This window comes from Pan paniscus, chromosome 10, assembly GCF_029289425.2.
Source record: "Pan paniscus chromosome 10, NHGRI_mPanPan1-v2.0_pri, whole genome shotgun sequence".
NCBI lineage: Eukaryota > Metazoa > Chordata > Mammalia > Primates > Hominidae > Pan > Pan paniscus.
Window position 1 is genome coordinate 20,619,777 of NC_073259.2, and position 27,419 is coordinate 20,647,195.

The window sequence follows — 27,419 nt, forward strand, 5'->3', positions numbered from 1 at the left end:
AGCATGTCTTTGAGCGGCGACCACTCAAAGACAGCAAATTACGGATTTCTGCCTCTGCATGTAAACTGTCTCCGTACAACTAAGGAAACTAGATTGGAACTCATGTACCAAACACTTCTTCTAGCCAACAATCTTTTAACTTCTGCCAAGACTTTTTTTTTAACTAAAATAAAGTTGCTCAAGCTCCAAAAATAACATCTGTTGCTCAGAGTAACATTTTCAAACAACATAATAAATTGTACTTCCAGAAAATATACACTTTATGCTTCCCTAAGGGAACCCACAAATGGGTGATGTGGGATTCTCAGCTCCTTCATTTCATGTACTGCCTGCCCTTAGGCAAGTTGTTTAGGTGGTATGGGTGGTGGTAAGACTCACCATGAGAAATTTACCTTCATTTACAGCATGTAGGGACTGGAGTAGCCTTAACTAACAACCCTCCCCAGATGAGCCTGGCAGGTTAGCAGAATGAAGTTTTAAAATGGGGTTATGATGCCCTGGAGTAGGTACCAGGGAGAGCCAAAGAGGTTAAACAATCATATTATTAACTGTAACACTCCAATTATGGCACATTTTTAAATTCCCTGAAAGTTAAATACTTTCTGAGATCAACTAACGGCCTCACTCTTAATTCTGAAACCTGCCAATCTTAGGATCTTATCCTCTCCAACTCTCCCTGTCAACCTTTTAGAGATGGAAGACGGGCTAAGCATGGATGTGCTTCGATCACAATTGGCTCCATGACTGTAAGCTCCCCTGACCATTTCCTAGGTACACCTAGGTCACTAGTATAAGAGACTGGGAGAGGTTGTGCAGGTTATGTATAATCATTATCACTACTAGAGATAATTCAAAACCCTCATTTCCATATGCACAGGGTAAAAGACTTAACTCCATGAGAACCCTCATTTCTAATTTGAGAAGAAATTCCAAAGATATTTTTATTGTTACCAACTTCTTAAAAGCATGAGATAGCCCTGCTGTCTGCCTTGGCCAGGATGTGGCTGCCAAGGGCAGAGTAGCAAGGAGGCCTAGAGAGTAAGCCCAGGGTTTCTTCTAGATTGAAAGGTATTGAAAATAAATAGCCACCCTCATGGGCTTGCAAGATTTTTTAGAACTAGAACATAATATTCATACAATTCATCCAATTGAATCAAATTCCTTAATCCTATGAAGGTGTTATGCAAAAAGAATGGGAAAATATGAATTTCAGTGTCTCCTTTTTAATTTTGGGACTCTGGACAAGTCACCAAGGCACTCTGAGCTTCAGTCTCATGATAATTGATGATGATGATGATGATGATGATGATGATGATGATGGGGATGGTGGTGATGGTGGTGGTGGTGGTGGTGGTGGTGGTGGTGGTGGTGGTGGTGGTGGTAGGGGTGATGCCACTGCAGCTGCTTACCTTCCCTAATGCATACATTATGTGAAATTCACATCAGCATATATGAAATGACTTTATGATAAGATATGGTGCTTTGAAAGTATTTATTGTTGTTGCTTTCATTGTTGTTGTTATTCAGAATGTTGTGTCAACCACTATACTGCCTGACAAACGGATGGACTAGATCACTTTTAAGAACTTTCCTGACCCTAAGATTCAGTTTTGCTATATGTTCACGTGCTTTCTTATGTTCTAAGGTCAAAACATCAATGAAAATATAATGTCTTACAAGCAAGGCAGGTCTTATTAAGCCGACAATGCATAGGCAAGCCTTGGTGCAGAGGGTACATTTTCTTACCAAGTATAGGGCATGTATAAAAATTACTGAGGGTTAATCTGACTTGGCCTTCCCAATTAAGCCTGCCTGGAGGCCTGAGCAAACCAGAATGTCCCAGACACTAGACTTGGCCTGGGTTGAATGTGACTATCTGCTGGGTTGCCCTGAGAGGAGTCCAGGCTCTAGATTGGCCCTCCCTCTTTGTTCTGTAGTGAATTTAAAGGGGATTTAGGTTCTGCATCAGAAAGACTCCACCCCAGCTCTAAGTCAATGCCTGCCTCTTCTGGAGAAGCGGTTCTCAAAGTTCAGCATCAGCAGAATCACCTGGGGAGGGGCTTGTTAACACCCAGATTGCTGGACCCCAGCCCCGGGGTTTCTGATTCAGCTGGTCTAGGGTGGGGCATGGGTAACTGCATTTCTAAGACGGTGCTGGTGCCGCTGCTCTTAGGACCATGTGTTGAGAAGCAATGTTCGGGAGAAACCATCATATATTCTGGTATCTAAATTGACCCTTTAAATATGCCAAAAAGACAGGCAGTTTTGTGAGCTGTTTTTGATGGAAGCTGGAATGGAGATACTTTAAAAAAGATAGTAGTAGTGGGTGTTAACTTTAAAAATAGATAATCTAGTTATATAAATTACATCCAAATAAAGCATTCCTTTTTTTGCATAGACTTCCCTGTTTAACATTTCTAATAAAGACCAAAAAATCATACTTTTTTGGATTAGTCATTTTTCCCATCTCTGGCTATTAAAAGTGAACAGTTTTAATTGGTTTTTTGCTCAAATTGAGGCAAAAGGCTTTCAGGTTGGTGACACAGTTACAAATTGCCCTTTGAAAGTTGAATAACAATTGGGAACTATGGCCCTGAGAGAAGGTAATGTCAACTGTACACCTCAGTTTTTCCTTTCATTATGCCTACAAGTCTGGCTTATGATTGCCTCTCATCTAATTAACCAATTAGGCTTTTCACCTTTTTGTTGGGACACTCAAATGTCCAAGGCTCTGCTTTAATAGTACATTCCGTCATCATAAAAATGTGTGCAATTCCCTACTTTCCAAAGAAGATTGCATTTCTTGAGATTTATGTGCTGTTTTCAAGTTCAGTATTAATGATTTGGATGTGGTCCCCTGCAGCTTTAATCACTCACCACAAATAAGAGGTGAAATATAAGCACCATTTAGCTTCTTCGTTGCGGTCTGCCTTATTAGCAGGAGAGCAACACAACAGCGAGAGAGTTCTGCACTGAGTCTAAAGACTCAATTTCCATTCCAGCTCAAACGCTTACTGGTTCCAGGACCTTGAGGAAACCCTTTGACTCCCCAGAGGTTTTTCAATTTTGAAATGGGGCCAATAACCTGTGCCTGGACTACTTCAGAGGGTTGTTTTGATGATCAAAATCAAAATGAGATAACGCAAGTGAGAGCACTTTGGAAATTCATAAGTCTTGAAAGAGTCAAGATCTCCTTCTTCCTGGTGTCATGTTGTGGGTTCAGTGTATTCTCTGTGATGGATTGTTAGTTTGCCCTGGACTGTGTCCGCAGGTTTCATTCCTGCTCCCAGCAAGCAGTTTCTCAAATGTGTGCTGCTGGTTCCTACTTGAAGACTGATGAAAAATGATGACAGCCCCATATCAACTCGCCATGATAATCCTAACATTTCTCTGCCACTGTAAAGGTAATAAAGTCATTTTCAAGCACATGATGTTTCTTAACCTTTATAACCCTGTGCAGTTAATATTATTTCTCTCAATTCGCAGATGAGGAAACAAAGATGCAGATTCTTATTGTCTTCTCAAGTACATAGTGAGGAGCAGAACCTTTTCTTCTGGAAAACCAGATTTAAAGAAATAAGTACATAGGCAACTCAAGGGTATGGTCTGCTGATACACTAAAGGTTTGTTGTTGTTTTGTTTTGTTTTTCTGTTTTAATGACTCTGGAGATGAAAGGTTGTAAATCAAGGGAATCCCAAGTTAAGAAAATAAAACACGTTCTCATTGGTTTGCCAGTGAAATGAATGATAAGTGCAAACTTAAACCTACAAGATTGAGGAGGTGAAGTTTAAATAGTAACTTCTATAAGAGCCAACCTATAAAAACAGGTCTGTAGTGTTCCTTCTGACTATACAGGGGTGTGATGGTTAATTTTATGCATTAACTTAACTGGATCACAGGATGCCCAGATGTTTAGCTAAACATTATTTTGGGTGTGTCTGTGAGGCTGTTTCCAGAGAGATTAGCATTTGAATTGATAGACTGAGTCAAGATTGCCCTGACCAACGCAGTTGGGTATCATCCAATCCTTTGAGGCCCGGACCAGAAGCCAAGAAGAAGGAAGGGAGAATTTGTCCCCTCTGCCTGACTGCTTGAGCTGAACATTGATCTCCTCCTCCTCTTGGCACTTCTGGTTCTCAGGCCTCAGACACAGACTGGAATCTACACCATCTGTGGACCTTTCCTGGGCCTCCAGCTTGCAGACAGCAGGTCTGCAAAATCAGATCAGCAGATCTGTGGAACCATACAGCCTCTGCCATCATGTGAGCCAGTTCCTTATAATAAATCTATTTACATGTATGTATATATCTTATTGGTTCTGTTTCCCTAGAGAACCCTAATACAAAGGATTCCCTCTCAGATATGTATAGAAACTTATTTTTATGAGTTTCTAGCCAGGCATTCATGTGATACCAATTCTTGGCCAGTACTAAACTTTGACTCTTAATGATTAAACCACACTCTTTAGGGAAACCACAATGTGGGGACACATTAACAGAAGCCAAACACCACACAAGCAATGAAACAAGAAGGACACACATCATCTGCTAAAAATGTGTGTGTGTGTGTGTGTGTGTGTGAAACATCAGGGATCAACAATGCATGAGTTTGGGAAGACCAGATGATGAGACCCAGCTTACAAGGTATTTTGTATTTCTAACTGTTATAAAACCCGCCAGATTCAAAGTAAGTGAGAAATACAGATATAGAAATGGCACTCATAAATGAATTCAACTCCAAAGTGAATAAAACTTAAGACTATTTTAAAATAAAAGTGCAATTTTATTTAAATAAAATAAATGCTTTGAGTTATTTTAAAATAAATATTAGAAGAGCGAACCCAAATGTAAACTATGGACTTGGGTGATAATGATGTGCACTGTAGGTTCATAATTAATTGTAAGATATTTACCACTCTGGCACAGGAGGCGGATGGTGGGGTAGCCTGGGTGTGTGTAGGGGGCAGGGAGTGGGAGGACAGAGGGCATATGGGAACTCTGTACTTTCTGCTCAGTTTAGCCCTGAACCTAAAACTGTCCTAAAAATAGAGTGCTTTTTTAAAAAAAGAAAAATTAATTTTTTAAAAGCACATTTTCTGGAGTTGTGATCTTCAGGATTACTGCTAGCAATTGCATTTTACAAACATGCAGAGGCCAGTGGCTTCCAATCTCTGAGTATAATATGTTGGTCTGGAGGATAGACTCTGTTTACCTTTTGGATCCAGACTTTGGTTCTGAATGAACATATTTTATAGAACATGCAACGGGCAGCCGAGCTCGAGGAAGCCTGCAGAATTCTGCAGTGTGAAGGCACACTGAGCAGAGATGGCATTTCCAGTTTTCACAGAAGATGCCACAGCTCTTGCATATACTGTATCTCCTTCCAACTTAAGTTCCCAAAAGGTAAAATCACCCTAAACAACCACTTTTAAAAGTCTAAATCACTTTCCTAAAAACCAGAGGAAATAAAAATCACAGTTAATATAAAACCAACTACTAATACTTCCTCTTCTACTACATGACTGTGTGCATAAATAAAGCTCTGCAGACAATTCAAGGGAGCTTTAGAAAATCCCAGGTATCTACATAGGTTATTGTTCTCTTTGATTTACCAATAGGGAGAATTTAATTGGTGCATTTATTGTGTTTATCACTGTAGTAACATGAATGAAAATTTTCAGGTCTCTGTCTGGCTTAGAAGGATCACTGCAATGCGATGCCACTGTCTTCCTTCAGGATGCACCCACGTGCTGAGGGATGTGTGCATCCACCCATTTAGGAGGCTATAATCAAAGCTGGTGGTCAGAGCTGGTGTTGGACCTTCCTACTGCCAAGTATGAGTTGATTAATAGCATGAATTTTTACTCCACCTTGTGGTCTTCTGATTTTTCCCCACATATCAGTACCTTGAATTTACAGTACGATTAGTAGACTTTGAACAAATATTTTAACTGAATGACTAATTGAATAAATGATTTAATTAACACAAGGTGAGTTCAGGGACCAAATAATTTGGATGATTTACAAGGTTCATGAAAGAACAGCAGATAAGGCTGGACTGTGGATTGGAGATAGAGTGTAGGATATCCTGAATGCCAGCTGAGGAGGTGGGAGGAGAGGAGCCTCCAGAGGTTTCTGAGTGGGGTGGGAGCACAATCAAAGCATGCTTTAGTATGACTGTGATTAGAAGTCATGAGTCAAAGTAAATATCTGAGAGACATACCTAAAAAACAATTTTCTCTTCTTATTTTTCATGTTGTTAATGAATTATTTTTAAGTGGGTTTTAAGTTAACCTGAAAAGGTCTTGAAATTGCAATAAAATTAAAACATTCCATTTCCCAGAGCTCATGCAAAAGAATATTTCATAAGTGATATATTTCCAAGGAAAAGAACATTGGCATACTCTGACTACATGCTACCTAAAATAATAGAGGTTATTGGTTAAACATATTAATAATGAGAATCATACTAATAGTTAATAAGCTTATGTGTAGTTCTCCGACTTTTTTAAAATAATTTAAACATGTGTTAAGACCTAACATCTTTACTTATTCTTTAAAGCTACATACAGCTTTTTAAAAATAGCTTTATTAAAGAAATAATTAACATATCACAAAACTCAGCCATTTAAGTGTACAATTCAATGGTTTTAGTAAATTTGCAGAGTTGTACAACCATCAACACAGTCTAATTTTAGAATATTTTCATCACTAAAAAGAAACCCCATATGCATTAGCAGTCAATTCTCACTCCACGCCCATCCATCCCCAGCCCTAGGTAACTTAATCTTTCTGTGTCTATAGATTTGCTTATGCTGGACATTTCATTAAAATTGTATCATACAATATGTGGTCTTTTATGACTAGTTTGTTTCACTTAGCATAATGTTTTCAAGATTCATCCATGTTATAGCATGTTTGAGTATGTATTTCTTTGTATACTGAATAATATTCCATTATATGAATAAGCTATTTTTTAATCCATACATTCATTTATGGACATTTGGGTTGTTTTTATTTTGGGCTATTATGAATAATTCTCCTAGGAACTTCCATGCACAAGATTTTATGTAGGCATATTTTTTCTTTCTATTGGATATGTATCTAGAAGCAGAATTGCTTGGTCATCTGGTAACTCCATGTTTTACATTTTTAGGAGCTGCCAAACTGTTTTCCAAAATAGCTACACTATTTTACATTCCTATCAATATTATTTGAGGATGTGGCAGTTTACCACATCCTTGCCAATGTTTGTTACTATTTTTAATTAAAGCTATCCTAGTGGGTGCAGGTGGTATCACATTGTGGATCACATTGTGGTTTTGATTTGCATTTCCCTAATGGCTAATCAATGTGAACATCTTTTTATGTGCTTATTATTCATTGTATATCTTCTGTGGATAAATATCTATTCAAATCCCTTGTCCATTTTTAATTGGGTTATTCATCTTTTCATTATGAGTATGAGGGTTCATTATAAATTCTGGCTACAAATCCCTTCTCATATATTTGAATTGAAAGTGTTTTCTTCCATTCAGTGAGTTTTTCTTTTACTTCCTTTGATAATGTCCTTTAATGCATAAAAAGTTTCCAGTTTTCATAAAGTTCAATTTATCAATTTTTTCTTTTGTCACTTATGCTTTTTGTGTTATATCTATAAAAATCACTGCCTAACCCAAAGTCACAAACACTCTTAGGTTTTATTCTAAAAATTTATCATTGTAGCTCTTATTTTTAGGTCTATAATCCATTCTGAGTTAAATTTTGCAGATAGTGTGAGGTACAGGTCCAACTTCATTCTTTGGCATTCAGTTATCCCAGAACCATTTGTTGGAAGTACTATTCTTTCTTTACAAAATTGTGTTGGTACCTCTGCCAAGGATCAATTCTTCATAAATATATGGGTTTATTTCTGGGCTGTCAATTCTATTCTGTTGATCTATATACCTATCCTTGTGCCAGTACCACACTGTTTTGATTAATGTAGCTTTTATAATGAGTTTTGAAATCAGGAAATATGAGTGTCCAAGTTTGTTCCTCTTTTTCAAGATTGTTTACCTATTCTGGGTCTATTGCATTTCCGTATAAATTTTAAGATCGGCTTGTGAATTTCAGCAAAAATTCCAGATAAAAAAATTTTTATAGGGATTGCAATGAATCTGTAGATCAGTTTGGAGAATACTCCCATCTTGTCATCTTAACAATATTAATTCCTCCAATTCATAAATAAATATGGGCTTTTCCCTTATTTCAGTCCTTTAAAATTTCTTTCAGTAATATTTTATACTTTTCATTGTACAAGTACGACACTTGTTAAATTTATACCTAAGTATTTTAATCTTTTTATTCTATTGTTAATAAAATTATTTTCTTAATTTCATTTTTAATTTTGCATTGTTAGTATATAGAAATATAATAGAGTTTTGTAAATATCTTGCATCTTGAAACCCTGATAAACTCATTTATAATTTTTAATTGAATTCCTGAATATTTTCTATATACATGATGATGTTGTCTGCAAATAGTTGTTTTACTTTTTCCTTTCTAATATGGATACCTTTTATTTAAAAATACTTTTATTCTGCCTTTTATATTTACTTATGCAGTTACCTTTACTAATGCTCTTTATTTATTCCTGTGGAGTCAAGCACTCCCTATTGTCCTTTCATCCTTTCAATTCTGTATGAAGGATTCCTTTTAATGCGTTTTGTAAGGCAGTCTTGATAGAGACAAATTCTCTCAGTTTCTGTTTGTCTGGTAGTGTTTAATTTTTCCTTCATTTTTGACATGTAGTTTTGCTGGATGTGAAATTCTTCTATTACAGTCTTTTTCTTTCAGCACTTTAGATACATCAGCCCCGGTAAAAAGTAATTTGAGGAAAAAAAAATAGATATGTCATCCACTGCCTTCTGGCCTATGTAGTTTCTGATGAGAAGCTAATTATTAATCTTAATGAAGATTCTTTACACATGATAGATCATTTTTCCCTTGTTGCTTTTAAGATTCTCTCTCTGCCTTTGTCTGTTGAAAATTTGACTATAATAATGTATAGGTATGGATCTCCTTGAATTTATTCTACTTGGAGTTTGTTGAGAGTGTGTGTGTGTGTGTGTGTGTGTATATATATATATATATATATATATTTAAAATCAAACTTAGGCAGTTTTGGGCCATAATTTTTTCAAGTAATCATTCTGCTTCTTTCTTTCCTCTATTCTCACATTCCAATTACACATATACATTTGTATACTTGATGGTCCCACAGATCTCTGAATCTCTGTTTATTTTTCCTTTCTGTTTCTCACAATGGATAATATCAATTGATCTACATTAAAGTTCACCATTTTTTTTCTTCTGTCAGCTAAAATCTGCTCTTGGGCCTCTCTGGTGCATTTTTCATTTTAGCTTAATACTTTTCAATACCAGAATTTCTATTTTGTTTTTTATAATTTTATCTCTTTATTGATATTCTCTATTTGGTGAGATATTGTTGTCATACTTTCCTTGATTTATTTTCATATGTTTTCTATTAGTTCTTTAAACACTTCATAAAAGCTGATTTAAAATCTTTGTCTAATAACTCTAAGATTTGGGATCCCTCAGGGCCAGTTTCCATTGACTCCTATTTTCCTGTGTATGGATAATTCTTTCTTGCTTTTTTATGTGTCTCTTAATTTCTTGTTGAAAATTGGACATTTTAAATAATATAATGTGGCAACTCTGGAAATCAGATCAACACCTCCCAACCAAGGTGTGTGGGTGTGTGTGAGAAAGGTTGCTATCATTTTGTTGTATTTGTTGTTGTTTTTTTGTTCTGTAACTTTCCTAAGCTAATCCTGTAAAGTCTATATTCTTCATAGTGTGTAACCACGGCTCTGTTCAGTTACCTTGTTAATCAGCTAATGCTTGGTCAGAGATTTCTTAAATCCCTCCAAAAATTAAATCTTTCAACCTTTACCCACAGGCTCTGTGTGTGTGTGTGTGTGTGTGTGTGTGTGTGTGTGTGTGTGTGTGTTGGGGCATGCTTTCCATGTTCAGGCAGCCAGTTTACAAACTCTACCCTAGACTTCATTTCCTGCTTGCACAGGGCTTCAAGATCAGCCAAAGATTAGAGACTGGGGCCCTCTCAGGTCTTTACTGGGCATACACACAACCTTGCATGTAAGTGCAGCCATCTAGATCCCCAGGAATATCTTAGAGCTCTTGAAAAGCCCCAGGGACATCTCATTTCCCTTATCTACGTTTTAAGTTTCTGGCCAGGCTCTTGTTTATCTCTCATGTTAAGTAATTACCACTAATTGTTTTTGAAAAATTCCCTGGGGATAGGGCTTTTCCTTTAACATATGTTGTGAATCAGATCAAATAACAACTGCTCCTTTTGAGTGGGCTTTTCCAGAGGCTGTGAGATAGGTCAAACAGTGACAGTGCTCTGCAGATAGAACATTCTGTGGAGTTACAAACCCCATCTACCCCGCCAGTGGCTGCACGGCTGCTGTTTTTCATAGCTACTATGATTGTGAGGCTGCTGATTTTCCAGGCTACTGCAGAGATGGGGAAAGAGTGATAACAGGAGATAAAGTTAAAGTACCACAAACTCTGCAGTTCTTAATGAGGTTCAGCAGTTTTTCCTGAATAAGCAGTTTTCAGATTGTTACAAGACTTTGTTAATTTCTAGAAGTCTAAAACATTATTAGTGTTTTCATGGCTTAGTGTGCCAGTGTTTTCATGGCTTTTATGGCAGGGCAAATTATAGAGGTAGAGGTCCTCATACTGCCATTCCAGAAGTTTCCTACTAGTATTATTTTTAAAGGAAAACAAAGTTTAATTGAAGATTTTCATGCATTATAAATGATTCTTCATCTTTATTTTCAACTATTTTATTTAGGCAATTGCATATTGTAGTTCAAAATTCAATATTAATTTACAGAGTGTGACAGAAGCCTACATTTTCCTAGTTTCTTTCAGCACCTTCTTCATATCACATATTTCCTCGTGTTATATAGAGGGCTGAATCTCCCAAGTAACTCTCCTTCTTATTCCCCTTAATTTAGTTATGATTTTTTTAACATGTGGTACCCAGAGCCAGACATATTATTTTTTATGTAATCAGATCTTTGCAGGACATACGAGGGCTTTCACATTTCCCCTGTTAAGGGTATTATGTTTTTATTGCTGTTGTTTGTTAGCAAACACACTTGACTGCGTATATAAACCTACCCAGATTCAAATCAACTTGAAGAAAGACACGAGATAATAGAAATTGCAAGATAAATGCTGAACAGGTTGGTTTTTCTCTTTTGGACTTTGGGGACTTGGGTCCAGTGAGATCTGAAAATACCCAAAAAAGCTAGCAAAATACCAAAGCACACAAATTTACTTGTTATTTTATTTTGTTATTCTTTAAAACTATTTTATAAAATTTATTAAAAGTAGATTAACAAAAGATTTCTTCTTCCATTGTGAAATGCGTTATTTTCAAATATATTTCTGATATCTGATCATTTGGTAAAAGAGCTCATTCTTTCCTATTAACTAGCCACACACCTACACTTTTTAAAATATTTTAAATATCAAGAATACAAAAAGGGAAAATACACTTATTTGGCCATTAAACCTTTCTGGCATCTTATTAAAATCTTATCATAAGACATGAAAATAATTGATTTTATTGAAGATGTCCTCATTCAATTCATCTATATCTAAGTGATATGCAGTATGCATAATCCTTTGTCAACATTCAAATAAATTTAAGACCATATTTTGGCATGATAAGTTCTAGTTTCTTAAAACTTGTACAATTCATGGCTGGATGCTGTGGCTCACACCTGTAATCCTAGCACTCTGGGAGGCTGAGGAGGTCAGATCACCTGAGGTCAAGAGTTCGAGACCAGCCTGGCCAACATGGCAAAACCCTGTCTCTACTAAAAATACAAAAATTCACCGGATGTGGTGGTACATGCCTGTAATCCCAGCTACATGGGAGGGTGAGGCAGGAAAATCACTCGAACCCAGGAGGTGGAGGTTGCAGTGAGCCAAGATCACGCCATTGCATGCCAGCCTGGGTGAAAGAATGAGACTCTGCCTCAAAGAAAAAAAAAAAATTTACAATTCATACAGAGCAATTCTCCCACTATAATTTAGCCTTCTTATTTATGATGTTCATCTGAAATTCATACCATTGCTTAATAGAATACCTCAAAATCTCTTTCTGATAAATTCAGTGGCTCCACATTTGAGCATGAAAAGCAGCAGAAATAATCAAAGTGTATTTTAAAACTGAAGACAACTAAACTGTCAGTTTAAAGGAACACTTGTTATCAAACTTCTATCTTACAAACATTTAGGCTCCACCTAAAAATCTAGAGCAAAGACCAAAACATTGTTTTGACAGAGTCTAAGAAGAATGTGAGGAACACAGAAGCAAGAGAAAACATGAAAAACTAAAATTGATATCTCTCTGGCTCCCTCTGTTTTTTTTTTTTTTTAGCTGTATGACTTATTAGATAATTGTTGCCATTTATAACAAGGATATTATACTTTTCTATTTGTGTTGTTAACCAGAGGCACAGAGCACACAGAAATGGGGAGCTGGATGCATATATTTACATATTTAAAATTTATAATCCCTAGAGCTCTACTTTTTAGCTTCTTTCTCAAATAGATCGAAACCCTTCCCTGGATGACTGATGGAACAGATTGGAGTTTTATTGCTAAAGGGGAATAAGAAAGTAGAAAGCCATGTGCTATAATGGAGGCGTACTTTGCAATCCTCTCATTTTAAATGTATATTAACAACTTGATTCTATAATGGAATAACTTCAAGAGTAGCTCTAAGCTCTCTACAAAATGGCTAACTATATTCTTCTTATTCATTTCAACCTTTCTTCTAAGTAAAACTTGCGACCTCTTCACCCCCACTTAAAATGGCAGCATTGAGTTTTTCTACAATATTCATTATTATATATGTCTTTGAGCCTCTGTTAAAAATATGAATATGGAACCTTGGCACTAATAAATGAACTTGATCTACACTATGCAAAAGGTATCAGAAATAATCAGTACACTATCTAGGGAGAAGTCCAAGACAATATCCATTTGGTTTTCTTCCTTAATTTTGTAGACTTACTTTATTTGGTGAGAGAAGATTCTTTGGGTTCAGAGTGGCCTAGATTTGAGTTTCAGGTTTATCTCTTACTAACTGTGAGAACTTACGCAAGTTACTTACATATACTAAAATATACTGAGTCTCAATTTCCTCATCTGTAAAATACGGATAATAAAACCTGTTGGCAGGACCAAATCATAAATTAAATGACTGCATTGAAAGGAGAGTTTGACTCCTACAAACCTCTAAGACATTCATTGTACAGGAACAACCTCCAAGTTCCTCAATGTATGTGGAGATTCAATAAAAGACCATCTCGTTAGAGATGTGAAAAAATGTTTTCCTGAAGAGATTACCCCTGTCAATATAAAATTATTTTATTTTCTGGAGTTACAACTGTGTTAAAAATTACATCAACTCTTTTATCTGTTGTAGGAATTGAGCATTTAAAGTAAAAGTTTCTTAATTGTCAATACTTTGTATTGAAATCCTAACCTATTACTTTCTCCTGCTGTTCTGCCTAGAACCAGGTTGTTTCCCCATGCCCCAGTTAAAGATTTCAGGCATCAGAAATATAGAAATTAAAGAAAGAAGGGAAGGGAAGGAGAAGCGCAAGAGAGAATGTATGTTTTGGAGGTAGGGGAGAGAAATGGATAGTAGCAATGTGTGTATATGTGTGTAGCGGAGGTGCTGATAAGAGTGGCTACTTCTCAGCTATCTGAGGATGAAACTAAATCTCTCTATTGTCTTTTAATTCATACAATCCCTTCTGAAGACAGATGCATTTTTCTTTCCTTATGTTATCAGAGTCACTTTTTGCAATCTCAAAAGCAGTTCAAAACCAAAGGATATCAAAAGCCAATGCAGTTTGGAGAAAGTCTGAAACCCAGGGCTCTGCACTGCTTGTCTCTTTCTAAATTGAAGTGCAGAACTGCATTAAGGTTGTTGCCATCAATCACTGTTCAAGCCCAGGATAAAAGATCTGTACCTGCTGGAAGGCAATCTCCCACCCCACAGTGCTGCAATCAAATGTATAATTTTTGTGAATTTCCACCAAAACTTTCTACAGTATGTGGCTTATGCCCCTGATTGTATTATCTTCCAGGTTTAGGTTATATCTTTCCCCCAAAAATTGTTAGGAAACATTTGCTTACTGCCATGTAACATCTAAAAATATAAAGACATTAAGAGATGTGAGAAAATGCCTACGGGTTTTTGTATTCCAATTGCCATCCCTGAAAGCCACAACAGAGTGATTCACTGTTTTTCATGGAGAAAACTACCAATCAACAGAGGAAAAAAAAGGAGACACTGAGGGATATAGTGTGGGCAGCTCTAGTTATAGTCATTATCACAGCTTGTACACTGCACAATGGGAGCTTCAAAAGATCACAGCTGGACTTTGCATGAAGCACATGTTACAGGACATCACAAGCTGGGTCCCACATCATCTGGGTCAGGGGCCAGGCCAAAGTTGTAATGAAAAGCATTACAACAAGTTTAGAAGTTTTCAGAAGAAAGATGAAGAAGAGATATAAAATTCACACATATGAACTTATTTGGGAGAAACTTGATGGAGGAAAATGAAAGAAAAAAAGATGGAACAAGAGCATTCCTAGTTAGAAATTTAACTTTTTTAAACAAGGAAAACCAAGAAATACAATATAATAGTGTCTTTTTAAACAGAGAAGACTATGACTCCATAAGCAAGGCCTTGGAATTTTACTGCAAAGGGCTGACATATGTAGTGAACAAAGATCAGAATTATAAAATCAAAAATAAAAATGTAGCCCTATTTCCAGGCTGAAGTGAGCTGACAAGCCACATCCACTATGTGCCAGGGGGTCCCTGTCTTGGGTCATTCAGTCTCCCAGAACTGTCCACAAACCAGTGGACAGTTTCCTTCTCATCTTGGAGAGGTGGGGAGAGCTGGGGTCCTGAGTTGAAAGGCTTGAGCTACTGGCAATGGCTCTGACATGAAAACAAGCCCTATCTCTCTGTACAGGCCCCACAGCCAAGCTTCCAGCAAGCAGTAGCTCTGGAGACTGTAGCCAAGAATGATCAAAAGCAAAACCCCACACCCATGAGGCAAATCTAATATATCATCCACAGCACCCTCTAACTGGAGGCACAGACTTTGAGATGGAAGTGCACTGGCTGAAGTAAATAGGGACGAGGTAGAGCCCTTCTATCTCCTAGAAACTACGTGATCCTGAATGCTCATTTGTCCCATGCACTACCAATATAGAGATCTCTGAAGTGGATCTGTCAGCCCCACTCACAGGCTAAAAGCCTCACTTCTGACTCCATGGGTTTGTATCTCCCAGCTTTGTGAGTAGGAAGCAGAATTTTTCCAATACTCTTGCTCCAAACTGGGGAATAAGACCACACAGCCAGGTGGCTTCTAGTTAGGCAGCCCCATGAGTTGTAAAGATACTTCATATGCTCTCAGACTCAATTCTTCTAACATGTACAAATGATTAATAGCAATTCTATTGCATCCAGACATTCATTTTTCCAATTGTTTCCCACCCCCTCCCCTCGCCGGGGAAATGTCATTTAGCCACTAAGAAACCAAACACAGACATCAATAGCTTTAAAACTCTGTTTTTGGTTCACCTTCTGTCGCTGAGACTCTAGTTTCATTTAGAATAAGCACAGCACATAACATTGCAGTAGTCCAAAGAAAGTCCTCAACCAGCCCTGGATAGTGGAGGCCCTTGGAGAGACTGATAATGACTGAGTCATGCGGATTTAACCCAGAAACCCAACAGCCAGCAAGCTAGTCTTCTTCATCTTGAAAAATCTTAATAATCCAAACAATATGTGAAATATTAAGCTAGAGCACTTTTATGAAATTCCATATCTAATTCAGAAACTGGCATGAAATTTCTTTCTTTGTTTGTGTTCACAAATACCCCATTCATCAAGATTGCTAATGGCTGGGCTTTGCAGACTTAAAATGTGAGAAATGAGATATTGTAAGACGACAGTGTAGGGTGTTGGCAGCCTGGGCTGCTAGGTTTCAAATCCTGGCCCTGCCACTTACTAGTTACATAACCTTGGATATCATGCTTAACCTCCCTCTCCTCCATTTCTCCGTCTGTAAGTGGGGATAATGTTAGTTATTTCATAGGATTGTTATGACAATTAATTACTATATGTAAATTGTTTAGAATAATCCCTGGACATCATAGGAGTTCAATAAATGTGAGATACTATTATGTCTGGGTGAATCTTTTCTCCATTTACAGAGGAAGAAGGCAAACGACTAAAGCCTGCTGGGGTGGTTACGTTTATATTGATGAGGAGAGAGTAAAGAATGGAGAAAAGAAAGTGAGAAGTGAGGTCACACATAGAACCAAGTGGAAAATACCTGCAGGGCATTGCAAAGGTGTGGCTGCAGGGCTTCGCTATTCATAGAACAAACTCTGGGAGAATGTCATTACAACCACTGACCACTGGCAGGAGCCATTTGAAAATTCAGTCATTTTCTCTCTCTCGTACTTTGAAGAATTAAATTACTGTTCACGAGACAATCCTATCTCAGAAGCAGAAAGTAACACTAAACTAATTAAGTTTTAACTTTTTTTTTTTTTGAGATGGAGTTTCGCTGTTGTTGCCCAGGCTGGAGTGCAATGGCGCGATCTTGGCTCACTGCAGCCTCTGTCTCTTAGGATCAAGCAATTCCCCTGCCTCAGCCTCTTCAGTAGCTGGGATTACAGGCATGTGCCACCATGCCTGGCTAATATTGTGTTTTTAGTAGAGACGGGATTTCTCCATGTTGGTCAGGCTGGTCTCAAACTCCCGGCCTTAGGTGATCCGCCTGTCTCAGCCTCCCAAAGTGTTGGGATTACTGCTGTTAGCCACCGCGCCCGGCCCTATAATTAACTTTTAAAAGGTTTCCTGGATTCTTGCTAAAAGAACTCTCCATCCTCACCAAATACCTCCTCCCAAGTCTTAGCCATAATGGCACCAAGGGGCAACTGTTAGCTAGGAAGAGTTTCAAAGGTTAAAAATAATCGAATATTGACTCAAAGATATAATATCACATTATAAAGTACAGATCTTATTTTTTCTCATCTAAAACAATTAAAAATTTCTATAATTCTAAAAAAGATGAGCCAATTGTAATGCAATAGCAATTGTTAAATTGCAAAACATATGCTTTCTACATATTCGTGTTGATTCTAGAATGACATCAAAGTAAAGTGATATAAACTGTTCATCTTTATATTCTGACTTGACAATAATAACTTTTACTCCCTGATGATCTCAAAATACTTAACAGACATTATCTAACTAAGAAGGTATTAAGCCTTGTGTGGTGGCTTAAGACTATAATCCCAGCACTTGGGGAGGCTGAGGCAGGTGGATCGCTTGAGGCCAGGAGTTTGAAACCAGCATGGGCAGAATAGGGAGACCTTGTTTCTACAAAAAAAATTAAAACATTAGCTGGGCATGGTGGTGTGTGCCTGTGATTGGTCCCAGCTCCTGAAAGGCTAAAAGTGAGAGGATCCTTTAAGCCCAGGAGGTTGAGGCTGCAGTGAGCCACGATTGCACCACTGCACTCCAGCCTGGGCAACAGAGAGAGACCCTGGCCGAAAAACAAAAACAAAAACAGAAAAGAAAGTATTAATGGGAGATTTCTATGCAAATATTATAAAAAGTTGGAGTAGAAAATATGGGGATGTAAGATCTAAATTAATGATAAATCTTTGAAACGTAATAATAACTCATTATTATATTGTCTTTAATGGTTTAGAATATATCTTCCCATGCATGATATCATTTAAATTTCAACACAAATCTCTGAGATACGTGGGCAAACATATAATAATCTGTAATCAAGAAAGCTCCAGAATATTGAAATTGAGTAATCAATTTAGTTTCAATTTTAAAAAGTAAATGCAAAATTAAAATAATTTTGTATATAAATTCAAAACTTTGTAATCTTCCTGAAATATATATTAATAAAGTATTTCTTTTTTAGATAAAAAAGGCATTTATCTCAATTTTTAGTGAAAGAAAATCAATGGAGACATGAAATACAGTATTCAATCGAAGTTTCTAGTTCAGGTATACAATTTTTAACCCAGGACGAATATTTTCCCTCAAGTTATGTAAAGTTTTATGCTTACAACATGTTATTTTACTATCTGTCGTTCTGAGATATTAGAAAGCTATTAGGATATTTTCTTTAAATAAATGATCCCCATATATTATTTTAGAAAAATAATTTTATTGTAGTTTGTCCCAAATCCAGAAAAAGCACAGCTTTTACACAGGCCCATGAATAGTGTGGAAAGCAAAGGGTCATCCAGATTTACCCTAAACTTACTTGTTTCAGGGTTAACCTGTCATGAACCCAGCTGGGAGTAGTCCCCAGTCTCATCAGAACTATGTATCTCTTCATCTTCCATAAAGAGTAGAATGAGGAGCCTATAAACAAACACTTAATATCTCTGTTTGCCTATCAAAGTTTTGCAGGAAGCCAGATAATCTTTCTAAAAGTAAAACGTGTGATGCGAATTTATGGAAATGCATTCTACATCCCTGTCACTCTCCAGGACACATCAAACCCAGTGACACTCACGAGTCAGAATGTGATGGTGAACGCAAATCAGATAAGGGAAGAAATCAATCACTTAATGTCTTTATGTCCATATCCTCATCTACACCACTAGTCTCCAAAGATATAGAAGAAGAAAATATTCAAACTTCTATTTCTATTATGTTAATCTCATTCTTCCAAAATGTCTACATTTTATATTTCTCATAATGTGAATAATATATTAATACAGTAGTGACAGGTAGTAATTCCAAATGAACCTAGTTTAAACAAGAGGGAAAAATATTCCTTTGTATATGAGAGCAGTCTTGCAGGGAAGAAGGACTTTTTTATACTCAAGTGGATGTATTCTGCTTTTCTAAACTGGCCTGCTTCTTACAGAAAAAAAAAAAAGAAATATGATGAGTGAAAAATTTTCTAGAGAATATGTGATAAACCAGAATGTCTGAAATTTCTAAATCCAGTAAACTTTTCCCCCCACTTACGCTACGTGATCAGGATGGGTCTTATTTATCAGGAATGCACTGAGATCCGGATCATTATTACAGGCTGTAAACCTGGGAACACAGTGTGTTTGAAGTGATGAATTTAATAGCGTCCGATGACAGCAAATCATAATGACAGAAGGTGTGTCATAAAATCAGTCAGAGACGAGTTGTGAAACATGAATATTGCCAAGTCAGCTTGTGGGAAATTATGTGATTTTCCCTGTATTTCTAACATTTTAAGAAGGTCAGCCTTCAGGAGTCCTTTCAGAATCTGAACTGAGGTACTTAGGAGGTCTCTCATAGATTGCATAACTTGAAACACCACAAGAAAGAATGGGGGCAGGCATAGAGAAGGACATTCTATTTTCCTGTAATTTTATTTTCCCTTAACCTAATAAAACATTCCAATGGAAAGTGACAAAAAAGCAGCTCCAGTAATTTGTCAAACACAGACTAAGCACTGCATAAATAGCCTCAATATGATTCCCCCAGTATTCACTTCATTCCTATGCAGGCAAGATCTCAGGGACAGGTGCAGACCCCCAATTATTTTTTCTGATGGCTATGTTTATATTAAATAATGTTCATTCCCCTGAAATATTTAATCTTAGATTAATTGCCACGATTGTCAGAATACACATAAATCAGACCCAAATTCTGCCATGTTTCAACAACTAGAATATAGAACACGAAATATTTAGTTCCTTTGCTCCTGTGATATCAATCTCATATCAATCCTCTTTCACAATATTCTTAACCGTGGCCTAGACATCAAGATTTTTAAAGCTCTCACATAATTGTAATGTACACCCCAAAACTGAGAATCAATGGACAGGGGACTCAGAAACTCACAGAGAAGCTCTTTAGGGAGCTTGCAATGTGATTCAGAACAGAGTGGCTACCTGCTCTTAGAATCCCTCACTCCCCTGGATCTCCTGGAATGCCCCTACCTCCCGCTAGGTGAAGACACCTCAGTTAGTGTCAAGAAACACTCCAACCTGTATGAAAGTAATTGCGTCATTTTTTAGCAACAGTAGGGTATTTTAAGGGAGAATTCTGAAGTTGGGGTCTCTGGGGGAAAATAATTATTTTAAACTCCTTCCCATATTATCAGGTTATGGCCCTAGACACCAGGGTCTACTAGAGGGGGAAAGGTAGGAGGAGGGTGAGGGTCAAAAACTATGCTCACTACCTGGGTGACGAGACCATTTGTACACCAAACCTCAGTGACATGCAATTTACCCATATAACAAACCTGCACGTGTATCCCCTAAACAAAAACAAAAGTTGAAAAGAAAAAAAAATACAAAACATAAATTTGATAAAACACTAATAAGACTGATTAGAAAAAAGAACAGAAGAAAAAAATTAAAAATTTGAGGAATGACTACAGATAGAGTAGATATTTATAAAAATATTTGAGAATACTATGAAGCAAATTATGCCAACATATATTAAGATATAAAAATGGACAATATTTTAGAAAAATATCAAAAATTGAACTGAGAAAGCCTGGAAAACTGTTTTTCAGTGACCAATGACAATTAAAAAGTTGAACAAACAAGACTTAGAAAAATGTTTTAGTCATGTTTTACCAAATCTTAGAGGAATAGATAAGCTTTCTCTTATATACATTATTTCAGAGGATACACAAATAACTATACAAATTATATTTAAAAATACATTATATTTTATATTATATATAAATCAGTAGCATGATGACATCAGGAAGTGAAATTATTTATTTTTTCCTGTTCAGCATTTATAGCAATTCATTTTGTCTGGATGTTTGCTGGGCCGTGTGCTCCAGTCAAAGATTAACCTTTGCAGGAAAAATTTAAAAAATTAAAAATGTACATTTAATTCTAATGTTTTAAATTTTCTCTACTCAGAAGAGGTTAAAAGGAAGATAAAAAATAGTTTATATCAATCTGATATATTATTTAGATAGTCTGGCTTTGAGTCAAAGAGACCAGGAAGAAAAGAAGAAGAGCAAGGAGGAGAGGAAGAGAAGAGAAGGTGGAAGAAGAGAAGGAGGAAGAGAAAAAGGAGGAAGAGAAAAAGGAGGAGGAGAAAACATTAATTTAGAAGAAGGAATCAAACAAAGAAAGACTTGGAGGCCACTTCTTCACAGCCATATGGGATAAATGACAAAGAACAGGCCTTGCTATTTAATGAAAATAAGCTGCCAAAGTACAGGACCATGCAGAAAATAACAAAGCATTTAATTATACAGTGACAGTTGCAGCACTGGGGATTTCCCAGAGATTAATGGAGCAGCTGGGAAGAGTCGATGGCCCTGGGGACAGCCAATATGATCCCAGTCAATGAATAATACTCAGGAAAAGCTTCTTGTTAACTTCACTATTAAGCAGAAAATGGAGGAGAACTTGGGTGCTTGGCTTGTTTTCCTCTTTTTCTTCTTATTAGAAAGAAATTAACATGGGGATAATTTGATTTCAATTAAGATTCCTACAGAGATAATTAGACCATCTAGTTCATCTCACTCACTATTCAACTATCTTAACGATGGATAAAACTTTTCCACTATTTCAGGCTAAACTGGAAGTTACAACCAAGATAATCTTTGAGGAGATGGTGGGAGGAAATAGACTCTGAAAATTGACCTTTCAAGAGCAGAGGGGTAGAACCAGCTCTCAAGGCAACAAGTAGGAGTAAGGCACAATGCTGAATACTAGTAAAACACACTACTCTTGTTGGAAAGCAAAGCTTAAAATGTGCCCAAGAGTAAATGCAGTACTTAGCACATCCAAAGTCTAACTATATTAATACAAACTAAATGTGATTTGACTAGAAGCCAGCAAACTCCTTAAGTCTGGGGTCTTAGCACAATTGCTTACTTGTTCACACTTTATTTGGTGACCAGCCATAACACTGATGGGTCTTAAGTTTGACAATGTCAGCTACAAACATGAATTAAGGCCAAACATATTTACTACATTTTCTTAGTCATTTAGCTATTCTTAATAGCCAAAATAAATGCTCTGAGAACCTTTTTTTTTTTGAGATGGAGTTTTGCTGTTGTCACCCAGGCTGTAGGGCAATGGCGCAATCTTGGCTCACTGCAACATTTTCCTGCCTTATTCAAGCAATTCTCCTGCCTTGGCCTCCCGAGTAGCTGGGATTACAGGCACCCGCCACCACACCCAGCTATTTTTTGTACTTTAAGTAGAGACAGGGTTTTGCCATGTTGGCCAGGCTGGTCTCGAACTCCTGACCTCAAGTGATCCGCCCGCCTCGGCCTCCCAAAGTGCTGGGATTACAGGTGTGAACCACCGTGCCTGGCTGAGAACTTTTTCTTGAGTTATACTAGATGAATTACAGACTATTATAATTTTATGAGACTACATATTGTTCTCCCTTTTATTATCAGGAAATAAACAAATACTGAACATAGGAGGACATGGAGAATTTTTTCCCACTGGAGTAAATTATAGAGAACACCAAACTGGGTTATAGAGTTCCAGAGCTAGAATGGGTCCTTCAACAGGAAATACTTGTATCTTAAGGATGAGAAATAGATATCCAGAGAGATGAATTACTACGTTTGCAAGGCCACATGGCTAATTAGTGAGAAAGCCAAGGCCTTAACTCCTGTTCTTTGTTCACCAGTCCAATGTTCATGTATTTCCAGCAGTGTTTTGTTTTGTTTCTTTCTCACATGGTAGCCTTTAATGCCTCCTTGGTGAAGAGATATTTATCTTGCATGCTCTAATAGAATAGGTTTTTGACAAAGGACAAGACAGAACGCTCTGTCCAGAGACCCAAGCTTGGGTAACCACTGTTACTTGGAGAAGGTCACAGTGTCTCTACAGATATATTCAGAAAGTTACAAAAACACACAAAGCTTTCTAATCTATTAACATTCTCTTTGGATCGTCATGCATGAAGAAATCCCCAAAGAGGAGGCAGCATCAAGTACATCAACAAAAAGTGATGATCTTGTGGATTATTTCATGCTCCAACTCTGACTCCTGCCCTGGGCATGGCATTCATCTTCCCTGAACTCCAGAAATAAAGATGTAATATATTTTTCATATTTAATGTAAAGATGAACTTTTTTAAAAAAATTAAGTGTATCTAGCACATAACAGGTGGACATGATGTGTGCTTATACCAAAAACATATTAAAATTGTATTTAGCATGTAATAGGTGCTCAATAGTATGAGATTATTTGCTCTTCCTTAAAAGGGTTTTTCAGCTGAAATTATAGTCCTTAGAGATAAGTAAATATGCTACTTGGAGAAAGGATGAAATCAACTGTCCTTTCCATGGCTTTCTGTTCTCTATGGGCAGTAGTTATGGGAATGCCTCAGACGCCCACGCACTCTCAGAGTACGGTGAGAGATCACTTGTTCTTTTTATCAGATTTCTTGATTTCTTGATCAGTCACCAAAAAACGCAAGGTGTCCCATATTGTCTCTCCTCCCCATAAGTCCACTACGATGTTGTGTAGTGATGGTAATGTTCTATGTTTACCCTGCCTTACTTGGATTATTGCAGTAGCCTCCTAACTGGTTTCTAGGTTCCTACCCTTGTTTTCAACCTCTCTCCTGTAAACACACATCATATTGTTTTCTTAGCATAGAAATTATAGACTGTTAAATGTGTCACATGTCATTTCTTTGCTTAAAATATTCCAATGGTTTTTCATCTTATTCCAGTAATAGTCAAAGTCTTTATAGTGACCTGCAAGAAGCTACATAGTTTCACCTCCCGAAGAATCTCTCTGACCTCTTTCTTCTCTTCCGTTCCACTCTACTCCACCTAAACTGGCCTTCTTTTTGCAGAAATAGGCCCTTTCACTTGCTGTTTCCTTTGCCTAAAATACATTTGTCCATATATCCACATGATTCACTCTCTCACTCTTTTCAGATCTTTGCTTAAATGCAATCTTCTCACTGAAATATTCTGGTTATTCTGTTAAAAATTGCAACTCTTAATATTATTTTTAGTCTCATCATTTTTCCCCATTATAGCTATTACTGACACACTGTGTATTGAAGTATTAATTTTCTTATTATGTCTCTTTCCCTTTATAATGCAAATTTTGTTTTTAAAGCTCTTTTGTTCATTGCTATATTCCCATAGCCTTAAACAGTGACTTACATATAGTAGGTGGTAAATAAACATTTGTTGAATAGATGGTTCTACAGCTAGAGGATTAGAAAGAAGTGTCTTCTGAGAAAGGACTTTGCATTACCCTAACCAAACATGAGGACTAAGAAATGGAGGGCTTACTGAATCTGTTCTCAAAAATTCATGGAAAAGGCAGAAGGCCACAGCCTCCTGGTTATCACTTATGTCAGCAAGGTTACAAACCAGGGAGCTTGACGTTAAGAAACCTGCATGATTTCTTAAACTCTACACATTCCCAAATATGCTATTTTCATAATTCTCTATCCATTTCTAGGTAGTAGTTTACAATGTTACACTTCTCAGTAACAGTAAGATAAGAGAGAAGGGTACAGTATATGAAGTCCAGTTTAAAAATAAGATTACAGGTGTGGGAGTTCAATTCCGTAAGAATTAAAGTAGATGAGGATAGCTTAAAGGCTTAAAGCAGCTTAGGCCTGTTGCTTCTGTGGTAAGGGACATAAGAAAGCACGGGAAGCCAGTTTGGGCCTACAACAGGTCCTCATGGTTCCAGGGGTGTCCGATCTTTTGGCTTCCCTGCGCCACATTGGAAGAAGAATTGTCTTGGGCCACACACAGAATACACTAACATTAATGATAGCTGATAAGCTTTTAAAAAATCTCATAACATTTTAAGAAAGTTTAAGAATTTGTTTTGGGCTGCATTCAAAGCTGTCCTGGGCTATATGCTGTGCACAGGCCGCAGGTCGGACAAGTTTGGTAAATAGTGGGAATGTCTTGGGGTGCTCCAACACCCCAAAGCAAATGTCATTGGTAATGGGTTATGTACACAACATAGTTCTAGGTTGACCAAAGATGGCAAAGATGCTCCTTGATTTGTAGGTCAACCCAGTTCTGATAGAGCCAGAGAGAGTTTTCAACATTCAGAATATACAGGTTAAGTAGCTGAAAACATAAATGATAGGCAAAAACAAGAAGAAAGCCCAGTTTAAGACCCTGATAATGGACGGAGCCAAAGATGGGAAATACAAAAGAAGGAAGAACACAGTATCTGGAGTAAGTATATTCATTTTCTGTTGCTGCATAACAAATTGCCATGAGCTTAGTGGCTCTGAACAGAACCCTTTATCATCCCATAGTTTCTGTGGTCAGAAGTCCTTTGCTCAGCATCTTGCCAGGCGACATTCAAGGTCCCAGTTGGGATTGCAGCCTCTTCAGAGGCTTGACTTAGAAAAGATTTACTTCCAAGCCTCCCCAGGTTGTCAGTAGACTTCAATTCCTCAAAGTTGTGAGATTAAGGTTTCACTGTTTTGCTGGCTGTCAGCTGGGGCCACTCTCAGCTAACAGTCTTATGGAATGTAACTTTTAATTATGTAAGTGGCATCCTATCACCCTTGCCATTTCCTATAGGTTAGAAGACAGTTACGGATTCTACCCACACTCAAGGAGAGAGAACATGACTCGTTAGGGGTGCCTGTCACACCCACACAAGGATCATAGATCTTCAGACAATCATATTTCAGTCACAGGCTGCTGCCATACATGGTAGCATGGACTTATGTGTAGACTAAAATGATTTACTAATTCTAGATGTAGAATTGAACATTCTAAACAGTAAATCCTTTCTCTCCCTTATCATCCCTATGCAATCAAGCATTAGCTTTTGTTAATTATGCCTTTCTGAGACCTCTGAAATCTGTCCACTTTCTCTCCAAGCCACTCACTATAGTGTCAGGGCCTCATCCTCCCAGTATAATCTATTCCTCATAGGGAAGCCAGAGAATTTTTTTTCAAATTGTAAATTTAATAACATCACTCTTGATTCAAGCTCTTTACTAGCTGCCATCGTATTTAGGTTAAATCCCAAACTTCTTAACACGATGTGCACTCTACTTAACTTTCCAGCTTCATCTCTCTCCAGCCTCCCCTTGAACGCCATGATCCAGCCAAGTTAACTGTTTCTTCATTTTACAAAGGTTCCTTGTTTTCCCTTGTCTCCACTTCTGCTATGCTATTTCTTCCACTCTAAAGACATCCCTATCATTTATCCCCTCTCTCCTCAGTCAATTCCAACTTGGCCCATTCCTACTCATCTTCAGCTCTGTGACCTCTGATGCCTGCAAGCCTAAATTCAGTATTGCTTCTATACTTTCTCATAGATCCATGCACTTCTCTTATCCTGGCACTTACTGCTTTATCAGGATCTGCCTGACTTGTTAGCCACAAATCCCTAAGGCTAATGGTGACCTGACCTAGTGATTGCTGAGCTGCTGTTGAATGAACAAATGCCAAGTGTCATGGTAAGCACTATCTTGTCATTGTCCTGGATGCCTAATATAGTTTAGATCTGTGTCCTCACCCAAATCTCATGTTGAATTGTAATCCCCAGTATTAGAGGTGGAGCCTGGTGGGAGGTGTTTGGATCATGGGGCAGATTTCTCATGAATGGTTTAGCACCATCCCCTTGGTGCTGGCCTCGCGATAGTAAGTGACTTCTCATGAAAGCTGACTGTTTAAAAGTGTGTGGCATTTCGGTGTCTCTCTTGCTCCTGCTCCTGCTATGCGATATGCCTGCTTGCCTTCTGCCTTCTGCGATGATTGGAAGCTTCCTGAGGTCTCCCCAGAAGCAGGTGCTGCTACGATTCTTGTATAGCCTATAGAATCATCAGCCAATTAAACCTCTTTATAAATTACCCAGTCTCAGCTATTTATATCAATACAATAATAGCCTAACACAACACCTTACAGTTATTTTTTTACAGGGTTAAAATGTATTTAAAAAAACCCTAAATATTGCGTATGCAATACCTTTTTATTTTGAGATAATTTTAGACATATAAAAGTTATGAAAATAGCACAGAACAGAGAATTATGTATTCCTTCACTTAACCAAAATGCAATTATCAAAACTAAGAAATTAATATTGGTGCAATACTATTAACTAAACAACTGATTCAACTGGATTTCACCAGTTTTTTCCAATAATGCTGTTTTTTTCTCTTTCCAGTATATGATTCAACACCCCACACTGTATTTACTTGTCGTGTTTCCTTGGCCTTCTGTAATCTGTGACAGTTCCTCAGTCTTTCCTTGTCTTTCATGACCTTAACACTTTTAAAGAGTACTGGCCAGCCA

At 37.3% G+C, this 27,419-nt stretch overlaps 1 protein-coding gene across 2 annotated transcripts in view; it reads right to left on the minus strand.

Moving 5' to 3' along the window:
- The window catches only part of RERG (RAS like estrogen regulated growth inhibitor), a 112,904-nt gene that overhangs the window by 57,183 nt on the left and 28,302 nt on the right, over nt 1–27,419 (minus strand). The gene's annotated exons all lie outside the window — the stretch shown is intronic.